The 15,281-nt window shown below is 39.7% G+C and overlaps 1 pseudogene; it reads right to left on the minus strand.

Moving 5' to 3' along the window:
• Positions 1 to 813: 813 nt before the first annotated feature.
• LOC101121398 (large ribosomal subunit protein uL4-like) lies at positions 814 to 2,045 on the minus strand (annotated as a pseudogene).
• Positions 2,046 to 15,281: the final 13,236 nt, after the last annotated feature.

The raw sequence follows: 15,281 nt of genomic DNA on the forward strand, positions 1-15,281 counted from the left end.
GTTTACTCTGATTATTTCCTAAGATGGGCAACATTATCTGTGCCCATCAAATGCCTAAGAATCAAGGCTTACAGACATCACTCTTCTACCACCACTCCATTATCAGGCAAGCATTAGCCAGGGTTACCACTTAAGTGTGAGGGTATCTCTACCTTTAATGAACTGGGGTGTCCTTTATGTCTATGTCCCATGAGGGAGAGAGAGGGAGTATTTGTTAAACACATACACGCACACACATATTTATACACGTGTGTGTGTGTGTATGAAAGTGAAGTTGCTTGGTCATGTCCAACTCTTTGCCACTCTATGGACTGTAGATCTCCAGGCTCCTCTGTCCACGGGGTTTTCCAGTCAAGAATACTGGAGTGGGTTGCCATTTCCTTCTCCCAGGGATCTTCCCAGCTCAAGGACAGAACTCTGGTTTCCTGCATTGCAGGTAGACTCTACCGTCTGAGCCTCCAGGGAACACACACACACACACACACACACACACACACACACACACACACACACACCATGTCCCAAACCTGTACTGGAGAAGGCACTGGCACCCTTACAATTCCTCAGCCAAAATATTAATGTATCATTTTTTTAAAAAACTGAAGTAGAGTTAATTTACAATGTGGTGTTAGTTTCAAGTGTACAGCAAAGTGATTCAGTTATACATACATACATATATATAATATATATTCTCTTTCAGATTCTTTCCCATTAAAGTTATTATATGTCTTCTTACTACCTCTTTGATCAGGTCTTTATTCAAATTCAGCTGTCCAAAATGATTTGACCTTTACGGGGTAAACAAATTGAAGTTTATGCAGCAGCCTTCTCTTCCTCTATGGTGGGTTTCTTTCCTGTGGGCTTCTTTTTAGCTTCTGCTTTCTTGGTCCTTGCAGCTTTTTTACCCACCAGTCTTCATCTCCTTAATGCCAACAACCTTCTTTCCTGTGTTTCCCACTACAGGCTTCTTGCCTCGAACCCTCTTCTCATCTGATTTGGCTTCTAGTGCTGCTGCTGTCCTATTCATCCAAATTTTGTGGTTCTTGGCATGATTTTTGCGTATGGGGTTAGCTTCAACATGATTGTCAGGTTTTTCAGTGGATTCTTCTTTAGGACTCAGTGATGAATCTTATTGCATGTTGTTTGGAGGGCTCTTTAGATCTCTGGCTTTTCAAGATCCTGCTAAGGTCTGTACTGAGCATCTTGTGCATGGGGGAGGTTGTGGTGACTCTTGAGGGAGTCTGCTTTATGTCAAGTGCCATACAGCTCATCTAACTTGCAGAAAGCATTTCCCATCCAAATGCAGAAACATCCCACATGACTACCAGGAGCAAGTTTCAAAATGTTCAGTTTGCTTACATTAAGCAGAGTAACTCCAGGGATGTTTCTGAAGGCCTTGATGATGCCACCATCCTCATTATCAGTGATGGAAGGTCCCATGTGCTGGATACGGTGGCGGTTTTCCATCTAACCTTTGGCAGCTTTCATTCTATGAGAAGCATAGAGCTTTTTTTATATCATTTCAGACCTTAAGTCTCTTGAGACACAAAACAGCCTCCATGGTCTTCTTGTAGCCTTCAACCACCAAAGAAAGTTCAGGAGCTTCCTCTAGATGATAACCTTTAGCCATGACTAGCATTGATAAGACAATCGCTGCCAGTGCAGAGCAGGTGGCATATCACTTCTGTGCTGTATTCACTCTGAGGTGCCAACATCACCAGGTCTTGGTTGGCACAAACATGCAACCCCCACAACACTTATTTCCAAAAGCACCCTGGCCAGAATGGTGATTCCCGCTACCTCGAACCCTGGGAATTTGAGCCACAGATCTGCCAGGACCCCAAGAATCAGCACTGATTTGATGACCTGATAATTCACAGACAGCATAGGGCTGTCTGTTATTTTTGCACACGATGGTGTGGACAAAGTTAACAATATCTGGTCGAATGGGAGCCTTGAACACAGCAGGCAAATTGACATTTTTGCCAGATGACCCCCCACCCCTTTTCAGAGTACACTGATATCCGTGGATGAGCACACGCCATGGTGAGGAGAGAAGGCCACACGCCTCTCAGTCTGGTGGCTCCCACAGGAAAAGCAGGTTATCATTAACATATTGAGTACCGTTCCAGGTGCTAAAACCCTAGGTCCTTGTTGTTTACCTATTTTATTTGTAGTGCTGTGTATCTGTTACTCCCAAACTCCATATTTATCCCTCCTCCTCTTCCCCCTTGGTAACCATAAGTTTGTTTTTGAAGTCTATGAGTCTGTTACTGTTTTGCATGTAAGTTCATTTGTGTCATTTTCTTAGATTCCACACATAAGTGATATATGATATTTATCTTTGTCTTTATATTTATCTTACTTCACTTAGTATAATAATCTCTAGGTCCACCCATGTTGTTGCAAATGGCATTATTTCATTCTTTTTTTTAAACTAATGCATCATTCTTGATAACTCTCTTCTTTTGATGCCTCTCCTATCTTATACCTCACAAAGGATTCATCAGAAAGTATGATCAGCCTGGTCTTCATAATATACCTGGAATCTGACCACACATCACTGCGTTTACTGCCTCCACTCCGGTCTCATCTGCTATCCTCTCTCACCTGGTTTGTCTTCCTGCTCCCACTCTTGCCTCACAAAGGTCTATTCTCAGTTAAGCTCCAGAGTGCTCCTTTGAAGACATAAGCTAGGTGATGTCACTTGAAAATCTTCTAGTGGCTTCCATCTCACTACCAAATCGGTACTTCTATGATTTCATCTCTTGCTCTTCTCTAGGCCTCACTGAAAAGAATGTGAAACATTCTGCTTTGAATTTTAAAAGTAAATGGAAGTATAGATTGGTTGTTATCTTCTGTCTGGTTCCTTTATTTCAGCATTGTAGTAATTAAGAAATGGCTGTATTGTCTCAGAATTAGACAAACAGACTAATGGAACAGAAGGTAGTATCTGGAATTGTGCCCACATACACAAAGGAGAGATGAAAAGATACATGGAAAGATGAAAAGAGATGAAAGCTACATGAAAAGAGAGGACCTAGAATCAGCCCACTTAAACAAGAGTTGGCATGAAAGATAAGTGAGCAAATAATCCACCTATTCAATAACTAATAGTAGAATACTTATCCCTATAGAAAGAAATGAATTTGTATTCCCATTTTATATCATAAATAAAATCAGATAGATCAAAGACATAAAGGCAAACAGAAAACTAAAACAAAGAAGAAAACATAAGAGAAAGATGTTACAGCCTTGGCAGTGGGGAGGATATTTTAACAATAACGAATGCACAACCAAAGGAAATATATGCTAAAGTTAATCACATTGAAATTAAGAATTCCAGTTTAGTAAATAGACCATAAAATAAAAAGACAATCCATAAATAGGGAGAAGATATTAGCAGTATATATGACTGGCAAACGATTAATATCTAGAATGCACAGAAATTTTGGTAAAAACATACCAAAAAACTAAGGGAACAATGAACAGAAAATTTCGGATAATAGTTAGCTCTGGAGGTGTGATGGGATACAAAGGGATTGGGCAGGGGCACTTGGGGAACTTCAGAGGTTTGGGTAATATTTTCTTTCTTAGGAAGGGTTGGAGGGCATGTGAATTATTTCAATATTACTTAAACTGTATATATTATATATTCTTTTATGTCTATGATATATCTCATAAAAATATAGCATCCATGAATAAAAACAGTTCTTCTATAACTGTGTGTTATAATATGGTCATCTCTAGATACATTTGGCTATTTAAAATCAAATTACTTCAAATGAAATGAGATTAAACATTTCATGCCTCAGCCATACTGCCACATTTCAAATGCTTAATAATCATACATGGCTGCTAGCTACCATATCGGAAAGTATAGCATACTGGGCAACACTGTTCTAGAACATTCTTGTCTCCTTAGAGTTAGACACTGCTTTTATCCATTTTAATACAAAGAGGCAATTCATTGCTTTTCTGCAAAAAATGAAAAGGTCTCCATAATTCTTTCAATAACAGCAGTAGGAGAGGAAGCAAAGATTTACTTCCTATGGATTTTGTTTCTCCTCTTGATTGAAGGAAATTCCATGAACAAATTTGTCAGACTTCATACTTCAGTTCACTTAACTCATCAAATGCCAGCATGAGCCTGATTATTTCTTCTGCTTCAGGAAGTCAAAGACTGTTTCCATGTAGTTTCTTGTGCCATTAGGGTTGTGAGCAGATTTCATCTGCCAAAAAATTTCATTGTGTGATTTCCAAAGTTAGGTATCCTCTGGGGTGGAGTTCATAAGAGGACAGTGTCTTCTAGAATGAGAAAGGAGATCTCTTCCTTCTTCCTGTCGACTCTGTAGGTCCTCTCCAAAGCATGTGTTGCTAATCTGAGTGGCTGAGACTCTGATACTTCAGTGTGCGTTTCACCCTGTGTGTTAGAGGGTCGAATATACAGGTGTATTTCTCTGTCTTGCCTCCATGGAGGATAATCTGGCTTTGGGCTCTGGCTTCCTGTCTTTTTTTTTTTTTTTCTATCTCACATACAGTTGGATATTCTAAACCCTGGCCTTACATTCCTAATACAGTTTCCATAAGGGTGGTAAAATTTTAAAGTGGGCTTTGCAATTAGAGGAAGGTTGAGCTCTCAACCCCCAGCCTGGGTCTAAGTCATGGATTTTTGTCTAGTTACCTAGAAAGCTCTGTGCTGGAGTTTTAGGCACAGGCTCACTGAAAAGAAATAAAGCCTTTCTGCCTTTGCCATTGTCCACTGCAGGCAGAGTGACCTTAAGGACTTTAAGGAGAAGAGAATGGATGGACCAAGATAAGATTCAGGTGATATTTTATCCTTGGCTCAAGATTTCATTTCATGGCACTTGAAGCCCCATCTTCATCCCCAGAGATCCCAGATGGGGATTCATGATTCAGAGTTGAATGAGGAGGTAGAGAAGTAGGAGTCATGAGCCTGCTCTTAGCTGTAACACTGCTTTGTGAGGAGCTGCCATCCTTCTTTAAGTAGGTGTCTCTCTCCCCTTATAGGTAATCGCCATTCCATCAACACTAGAGGTGGTACAGTAGGAGGCATCAAGTTACCTTCTATCCTTGATCAGGACACTTGGGACATTCCTATCCTTCCTAGAAGTTATATCTCAAAGCCATGAATGTTTGCATGCTCTGTACTCCTGAATCTCTGGAGATAAAACCATCTTTAAAAGCCATTTTAATAGCTAAAATCTACTTCTAAAGAAGACTTATTTTTATCTGATTTCTCTACTAATATAGTTTGATTACCTCAAAGCAACAAGTACCCCTAAATTCATCACAGATGCTCAGGGTAGTAACAAGAATTATCACAAAATAATTTCCTACTTACCAATCAAAGTAATTCTAATTTCAGAATCAATAGAAATCTGCTTCTTTTTATAGGTCCAGGTTTGTTTTTTGTATTTATTCACTCATTTGTTTATTTAATAGTATTTGTTGTCTAAGTCATTGCTTTGAAATCTGTGCACTATGGACACTCAAGAACTTTGACTGCTATGTGAAAGGACCTTTAATCCCTCTGCTCACCAAGTATTGACTGTATAATGAATAAAAATAGATGTTCCAATATATTGACTACTACTTTCAAAGGTCTTCAGGTCTTGTTACTGATCAAATAAGAATCATTTAAGATTGTTTTTGAAATGATAGTCACTTCTTTTCCTAGTACCAGCATTTGCTCCATCAACTAATACTAGAAACATAGGTAAAATTATATGATGACTTGGAAATTTTCCTGATGGTATAAAGGGTTCCTCAAATTCATAAGAATTAGCAAATTCCGGTCTAAGACATGCAAATCTGGCTCCTCCCCCATCTTGAATTAACATCTGCAAATGGACTTCCTGAATCCTTGATTAACAGGAGCCATTTCTGACCCCTGACGACATTACAATATTGTTGGAGCAGAATCTGAGACAGATGTCTGTAATGTTAAAGGGAAATGGGCAAAACCCTCTCACAACCAAAGAAAAAACCCTTTTGCTGATATAAAGTGATTGTTTCCTTCTTCTTTCTGAAAAATCCTTTAACACCACAATTTCTTTCCAAATGGAAGAGAAGAATAGCACTTAGAGGGAACACGATGAGAAATAAAGGGACCCCAGAACCTGACCATTGAGTCTCTCCCCCAGGCATGCCCTTGTCCTGTTTTGGACTTCCCTAGGTGTTCCTGGGTGGAGGCGGTGCCCAGTTAATGTGTTAGCCAACACTCTCACTTTTCAGATAATCTGCCTCTCAGGCTTCATCTGCCTGAGATTCAAGCTGTAGGAAGATGAGTAGTCAGTTATGATTCCTTCAGAGGCAGCATGTGCAATGTGCCAAATAGCTCTGTGGTTCTGGTTAAACAGTCACTATCTTCAGTAAGCTGCAGTTGAAGTCCAGGGGGACAGAGTAAGCACTAAAACCTCTGGTGAACCTGAGCTCCAGTCCCAAGCTCAAGAGAGAAGATGCCGTGATTAATTCACTTCTGTTGGATTTTTTCATAGGGACATTAATTGGAAAACAGATACAAGAATTATATGATATGTATCTTTTGCTTGAAGTTCAAACAGCAGGAACAGATAATTCTCCAAAAAATAAATTCCTTCTGGATAATAACTTCTTTTAGCTCGTGTCCACCCTTTATCCCTCGGATTTCACTTCGTCAGCTTGCAAAAGGTGTGTTTTTTGTTGGAAGGGGGAGGGTGAATGTTCATGGCTGGATGAAACAGAAACAATGGAAGTGCCCCTGATGCTGCCTCAGCACTAACAGCTTCCTATGGAAGAAAACATAACTTGATAAGGGCTGGGGAGATTGCAGAAGAGTCGAGGAAGAGTACAGAGGGAAAGAAGAAAACTTCTTTGCCTTCTATTGCCTACATGGGTTTGGTGGACATTTTATAAGGCTAGCTTAGCATACTTCCAAATTGGTAGCATACTTCCAAACTGGTATAATGATGGCTGGCTTCAGCATGAAACACACATTCCACACATAATAAGCACCCAATAAATATTTATTAACAGCATCTGACCAATTCGAGACCAATTTAGAAGACTGCTTCTGTCTTTTTTTTGCCGGCTTCCCATGCCATCTCTACTTGATTTCAGCTCTCAGAATTCTTTTAACAAGGCTCAAGACTGAGAAGATAGTTTGAATTACTCTAAAACTTGCTCACTTTGCCCTAGTCTTATGCTCAGAAAATAATTTCTTTCCTGAGGGAAGTACACCACCAATAGCTTTGCTTGTTTTTCCTGTTTTCTGAATATTATTTTTTAAACATGAATTATATGGAAAATAAGAAACTGTCTTTGTTTTAAAATTACTTTATGGTGGGCATTTACTCTAAAACAATTCAAAAATAAGTTTTTTTTAATCTACATTGCACAATAATATTTTGCCACCTATAATTGTAAAAAGAATGCCACACACTCTCCTGTAAGCTGACAGTTTTGCTAACTGCTATTACTGAAGTCATTTTAGTTCTTTTTTAGGTTTAGGGAAGTCTGGTCCTAAAAGAGTAATAAACCAACACTCAGAAATTTTAAAATATTGGAAGAGGCATCTCATTTCCTCTTACCAAATTTTAAATTCAGCTTTGTGATAAGTATAAGTGAGTAAGCAATGACTCTTGAACTTTAGAATACATAAGAGTACCATGGAAAGCTTGTTCAAATCCAGATTCCTGTGCCCACCATCAGAGACCTTATTCAGCAGTGGTTGCCTGGACACTGGGGTTTCTAACAGGCTCCCAGATAATGCTGACACTGCTGGTCTGCAGACCACACTTTGAGTAGCATTATTCTCATGGCCTGGATGAGTACATACAGCCATTTGAAACACTTGACATCCTGCTAGAGGATTATGTGTGGGTTCAAGTAATCATGCCTACTAAACTAGAATGGATAGCAATATTTGGGCATCTTAAGTCATAAGCTTTGGCTATACCAGAAACAGTATGTTTTGAGACCAGCTCCAGTTTGACAAATGTGTTGCCACCATCATGACCCATGCTTACCAATTCTGTTGTTAAGGCAGCCTAACTAAGAAGCAGGGGAGAGCCTGCTTCCCTACCTTGAGAACTACTGAGTCAAACCAGACATGAGATCATTACAATAGAACTGTGGAAAAGGGAGAAAGCACCTAAGCAGATCCAGTTACTTTCTATGATAGCAGTTTAAAACACTAGAAGCCAAGAGAAATGGGTGAACTTGCTTCTGTGGGAAGCAAAATGGGGGTGATAATCAGAAAAGTATGGGGTACATTTAAAATTGACTCACACTAGTTCTTGTGTCCACTCGAATTTTGTAGGAACTTATATAGAACAGCAGGCTCTCAACAAACTGGCAGACATGATTCAAAGGATAATAGGTGTCCTTGAGTGTCGTTGAGATGTATTTATATCATCTGGAGTCCTCGTGCTGTTAATGGTCCATTTATTGCTGTGCTGGCTGTGAGACTAACAGAAAGCACATTCTCTGAAGCATATAATAAATTACATTCAAAAGATATTGAGGAATTCTGATCTGGTTGAAATGAAGGAAGCACAATTCACCCCATCCTCCCATGAATTACAACTAAAAATACATAAAGTAACTCTCTGAGAATTGCAAGTAAACACACAGAAGTATGGTCAACAACAGTAATCATTAAGGAAATGTAAATGAAAACCACAATAAGAAATCATTACACAAGTACCAGAATGGCTTATAAAATAACCTGACAATACCACGTGCCAATGAGGATGCAGAGCAACATGAAGTCTAATATATTCCTCATGGGAACTCAAAATGGGACAGTCACTCCAGAAAACAACTGGCTGTTTCTTATAAAGGCCAACAAAATACCAAATAAAGCATTCCTAAGTGATTATCCTAGAGAAATGAAAGTTACATTCACACACAAACCTGTATGTGAACGTTTACAGAAGCCTTAAAAAGAAAAAAAATGTCTTTCAACAGATGGATGAACTAACGGATTGTGATCCAAATAATGGAATAGTACTCAGTAAATAATCTGAATGCAGAGTTCCAAAGAATAGCAAGGGGAGATAAGAAAGCCTCTCTCAGCGATCAATGCAAAGAAATAGAAGAAAACAACAGAATGGGAAAGACTAGAGATCTCTTCAAAAAATAGAGATACCAAGGGAACATTTCATGCAAAGATGGGCTTGATAAAGGACAGAAATGGTATGGACCTAACAGAAGCAGAAGATATTAAGAAGAGGTGCCAAGAATACACAGAAGAACTGTACAAAAAAGATCTTCATGACCAAGATAATCATGATGGTGTGATCACTCACCTAGAGCCAGACATCCTGGAATGTGAAGTCAATTGGGCCTTAGAAAGCATCACTATGGACAAAGCTAGTGAAGGTGATGGAATTCCAGTGGAGTTATCTCAAATCCTGAAAGATGATGCTGTGAAAGTGCTGCACTCAATATACCAGCAAATTTGGAAACTCAGCAGGGGCCACAGGACTGGAAAAGGTCAGTTTTCATTCCAATCCCAAAGAAAGGCAATGCCAAAGAATGCTCAAACTACTGCACAATTGCACTCATCTCACACACTAGCAAAGTAATGCTCAAAATTCTCCAAGCAAGGCTTCAGCAATGTATGAACCATTAACTTCCAGATGTTCAAGCTGGTTTTAGAAAAGGCAGAGGAACCAGAGATCAAATTGCCAACATCTGCTGGATCATGGAAAAAGCAAGAGAGTTCCAGAAAAACATCTATTTCTGCTTTATTGACTGTGCCAAAGCCTTTGACTGTGTGGATCACAAGAAACTGTGGAAAATTCTGAAAGAGATGGGAATACAGACCACCTGACCTGCCTCTTGAGAAACCTATATGCAGGTCAGGAAGCAACAGTTAGAACTGGACATGGAACAACAGACTGGTTCCAAATAGGAAAAGGAGTACGTCAAGGCTGTATATTGTCACCACCCTGCTTATTTAACTAATATGCAGAGTACATCATGAGAAACGCTGGGCTGGAAGAAGCACAAGCTGGAGTCAAGACTGCCGGGAGAAATATCAATAACCTCAGATATGCAGATGACACCACCTTTATGGCAGAAAGTGAAGAGGAACTCAAAAGCCTCTTGATGAAAGTGAAAGAGGAGAGTGAAAAAATTGGCTTAAAGCTCAACATTCAGAAAACGAAGATCATGGCATCTGGTCCCATCACTTCATGGGAAATAGATGGGGAAACAGTGGAAACAGTGTCAGACTTTATTTTTTGGGGCTCCAAAATCACTGCAGATGGTGAGTGCAGCCATGAAATTAAAAGATGCTTACTCCTTGGAAGGAAAGTTATGACCATCCTAGATAGCATATTCAAAGGCAGAGACATTACTTTGCCAACAAAGGTCCATCTAGTCAAGGCTATGGTTTTTCCTGTGGTCATGTATGGATGTGAGAGTTGGACTGTGAAGAAAGCTGAGCACCTAAGAATTGATGCTTTTGAACTGTGGTGTTGGAGAAGACTCTTGAGAGTCCCTTGGACTGCAAGGAGATCCAACCAGTCCATTCTAAAGGAGATCAGCCCTGGGTGTTCTTTGGAAGGAATGATGCTAAAGCTGAAACTGCAGTACTTTGGCCATCTCATGCAAAGAGTTGACTCACTGGAAAAGACCCTGATGCTGGGAGGGATTGGGGGCAGGAGGAGAAGGGGACAACAGAGGATGAGATGGCTGGATGGCATCACCAACTCGATGGACGTGGGTATGAGTGAACTCCGGGAGTTGATGATGGACAGGGAGGCCTGGCGTGCTGCAATTCATGGGGTCGCTAAGAGTTGGACACAGCGGTGAATAACTGAATAATCCTAAAGGAGATCAGTCCTGAATATTCACTGGAAGGACTGATGCTGAAGCTGAAGCTCCAATACTTTGCCCACCTGATGCGAAGAACTGACTCATTGGAAAAGACCCTGATACTGGGAAAGATTGAAGGCAGGAGAAGGGGACGAGAGAAGATAAGATTGTTGGAGGGCATCACTGACTCGATGGACATGAGTTTGAGCTAGCTCCGGGAATTGGTGATAGACAGGGAAGCCTGGCATGCGGCAGTCTATGGGGTCACAAGGAGTTGGACACAACTGAGCAACTGAACTGAACTGACTCTGTAATAAAAAGGACTGAATTAAGACTTTACAGTGAAGGACAGGGAAGCCTGCGTGCCTCAGTTCATGGAGTTGCAAAGAGTCACACATGACTGAGTGACTGAACAACAATATAAACAACACAAATGAATCTCAAATACATTGCATTGGATAAACCAGTCTAAAAGGGGTTCAGTTCAGTTGCTCAGTCATGTCTGACTCTTTGTGACCCCATGAATCGTAGCACGCCAGGCCTCCCTGTCCATCACCATCTCCTGGAGTTCACTCAGACTCACGTCCATCGAGTCCGTGATGCCATCCAGCCATCTCATCCTTGGTCGTCCCCTTCTCCTCCTGCCCCTAATCCCTCCCAGCATCAGAGTCTTTTCCAATGAGTCAACTCTTTTGAATATACTATCTAGGTTGGTCATAACTTTTCTTCCAAGGAGTAAGCGTCTTTTAATTTCATGGCTGCAGTCACCATCTGCAGTGGGGTTATATACTGCATATTTCCATTTATTAAAAGAAACCAAAAACCAAAACTTTTAGAGTGATCAGTGGGTTGTCAGGGGAAAGCGTAGGTTAAGGGTTGACTATAAAGGAGCAGCATGATGGAATTTGGGGGGATTTTTTGCAGTTTATTCCTCATTGTAGCAGTTATAAGACTCTATTCATTTGTCAAAACTTACAGAACTTCATGCCAAAACAAAAGTGAATTTCACTGTATGTAAGTTTAAAAATAAAAAACAGTTGTACTAACACTGAACATATGCATATTCCAGGACCCAGGCATTCTATTTTTTGGTTTATAGCCAACATTTGTTCACTCAAAGACATGCATGAAAGTGTTTGTTGTAATACTATTCACAATAGTTCAAATCCTAAAAAATTATACAGATGAATTTATTTACAAAAGAGAAATAGACTCACAAACATAGAAAGCAAACTTATGGTTAACAGGGGGGAAAGAGAGGGGAGGAGGGATAAACTAGGAGTTTGGGATTAACATATACACACTGGTATATATATAAAATAGATAAAAAACAATGACCTACTCTATAGCACAGGGAACTATACTCAAAATCTTGTAATAACCTATGATGGAAAAGAATCTGAAAAAGTATAGATTTCTATATATATATAACTGAATCACTTTGTTGTACACCTGAAACGGACACAACATTGTGAATCAACTATATTTCAAATTAATTAATTAAAAAATAGCCAACAATGTAATGGAGAAATAAAATGTTGTATGTTAATCTAATGGGAATTAATGAATTGCAACTACACATAATAATGTGGTCTACTCTCACAAAAATAACACTGAATTTTAAGAAGGCAAATATTAAAGTGTGTATACTAGATGATTTCATTTATATGAAATTCTAAAGCAGGCAAACAGTAAGGTGTTAGAAGTTCTGGTAACATTTACCCTTGGTGAGCTCATGACTGAAAGGGGACACAAATCCTATTAGGGTGATGGTAGTGCCCTACTTTTTCTTTCTTTCTTTTTATTTTTTTGGTAATGCTTTATTCTTTATCTGGGTGCTGTTGATATGGGTCTGCTCAGTTTGTAAAAATTCATCAAGCTGTGACCTTTTGATTAGTATACTTTATCTATGTTATACTTCAATATAATGGGAATATACATAGGGTGGGATGTATGGAGAGAGTAACATGTAAACATATATATTACCATATGTAAAGTAGATAGCCAATGGGAATTTGCTGTACGACTCAGGGAACTCAAACCTGGGCTTAGTAACAACCTAGAGAGCTGGGATGGGGAGGGAGATGGGAGGGATGTTCAAGTGGGAGAGGACATAGGTAAACCTATGGCTGATCCAATGCTGATATTTGGTAAAAACCAATACAATACTGTAAAGCAATTATCCTTCAATTAAAAACAAACTAAACAAGAGAATATCCCTGGTGTTCTGAGGATGAGGGCCACCGTAGCACCTGGCTTTAATCAGTCCTCTGTATGATCTCTCTTTTCATCTCCCACACTAGGTGCAGGGACTTGGTTTCCTGTGTCACTTCAGCTGGCTGCAATTTCAGCGGTGATTTCAGGACAAGTGATTAAATGAATGACGTTCAAAGTCCTTGCTGGTGGATCAGATGTAGTCAAGGCAATCATGTGTCGCTGTACAATGCGTTCCCTAATGCCCAGAGAGCAGGCACAAATGGCTCGGGGGGAGGGCTTTCAGTGTGGTGGTTTTTCTCCAGAACTGTGAGTTTTGAAGTTTTTCTCTGGTAACAGGTAAACATCACTTAAAAATATTCTCTATAAGACAATCAAAACTTGTCCCCCTAAGAAAGGACCAAGACATGTTTCCTTTTAAAAAAAAATAGGTGGTTTCTTTGCCTTATTTCATAACCATGCTTTTTGCACTTGTGATTAACAAATGATCTCAGCATGGGGTGGAGGAACAGACACAGTGGTTGGAATTTCTAAAATTGTACAAAATTATAATGCAGACTAGTGGACATTACAGGCTAGTGGGCATGTTTTACTTTTTAACGTGGTTTTAAACCTCCTCCAAAAGAATACATCTACAAGCGGATTTTGTTAGGTGATGTAGGGTCCAACTCTAGCCTCTGGAAAAGCTGCCATGATTGGTACGAGAGCTAGAAAAAGGGCAGAGAGAGAATATAATTGATAACAAGCTTACCGAGCATTGAATACTTACAAAATTCCTGACTGTGTGTGTTGTGTACCTATATAGATATCTGACCATATATGTCTGTTTCAAAGTCTATATCTCTTATCCTTACAAATATATACACATATAAGGATACATACGTACACATTTATTACATGTATCCTTATTTAATCTTCTCAACAACCTTTGAGTATATTATGATCTGTTTTAAACATGATAATCTAAGAGTGAGATGAAGTAATTTGCCTTAGGTATGCACAGAAAACAACAGAGAAAAGATTTGAAGCCAGTTCGTCTTGGTGCCTGGTGATACATCAGGGGCTTTATGACCCATGTGGGCTTGGGAAATGAAACAATACATTTTACAAAGGAGCACTTGAGCTGGGGTTTTCAGGATAATTTTGTTTCAGATCATTCAAGAGGACTATGAAAAAAGTTAAAAGGCTGAAAATTGTGAGCCTTGATGTTTGCAACCGTGAAGACTTCAGTATGTTTGGGGGGAGAAGAAATAAATCAACATGAGCAAAATGCAAGGTCTGCCTGTGGTGACGGTGACGGGAAAAAGGAGATGCCCAGATTGCAGGGGGGGTGGAGAGCAGGCTTGAACCCCAGCTAAGGCACATTGGCTCAGATGACCCCAATTTCTACCTTGACATTGAGAGAGATGACTGAAACCCAAATGAAGCCATTTTATATTCTATTTGTGGTGCTATATGCCTTTGTCCCGAGTTTCTACCCTTTGAAGTGACAGACTTCTCTAAAATTAGACAAATTAAATGTGAGCAAATCCCATATATGTGTATTGACCTCAGACATCATAACTCAGGTAGTTTTTGAATACTTGGATTCATTTTCCCCTCAATATTCAATGTATTTTTCACTACTTTCCATCTTTGAGATGTGTCCAGACAGTCATCTCAGCTCGAAGGCAAGCATAGAGACTGATCCTACTGTATCTGTCTTAGAATCTTGGAAATCAGTGATTGAACTGATGCTGCTTCCCAACATTATCTGCGTGTCAGCACCAAATTATTATAAATCCAACATATTTCCCAAGTGCATTTAGTTTGAAGGATTCAAACTGTTTTCTGGATTCTTTATTAATCCTCACAATATATACAGGAGGTACCCGCTCTCAAATGTCAGGCCCACTTTACAGATGGAGGATTTGAGCAGCTTAACCAAAGATGTGTCAGCCGCATCCTCAAAGGAGTGTGGATCCAGCCCAGCCATGACCCGGACCTGTTCATTCCTGGTTGTTGCTCTCTTTATTACTGAACGTGGCTTCTCTGGGTTTCACTCTGGTGCTGGTCTTTGGATGGTTACTAGGCAACTTGAGCTGTCACAGCCTGGCTGGTTCGAAATACCAGAGCATCAAAGTCCTATAAAAATGACGCAAAATCTTCTCATTGTACACACATTAAATTTAGTTTAGTACAATGCCATTCCAGTGAGGATAGGCCAGGAAAAACGAAAAGCTTTGAGAAGCAACCAG

This window comes from Ovis aries, chromosome X, assembly GCF_016772045.2.
Source record: "Ovis aries strain OAR_USU_Benz2616 breed Rambouillet chromosome X, ARS-UI_Ramb_v3.0, whole genome shotgun sequence".
NCBI classification, from domain to species: domain Eukaryota; kingdom Metazoa; phylum Chordata; class Mammalia; order Artiodactyla; family Bovidae; genus Ovis; species Ovis aries.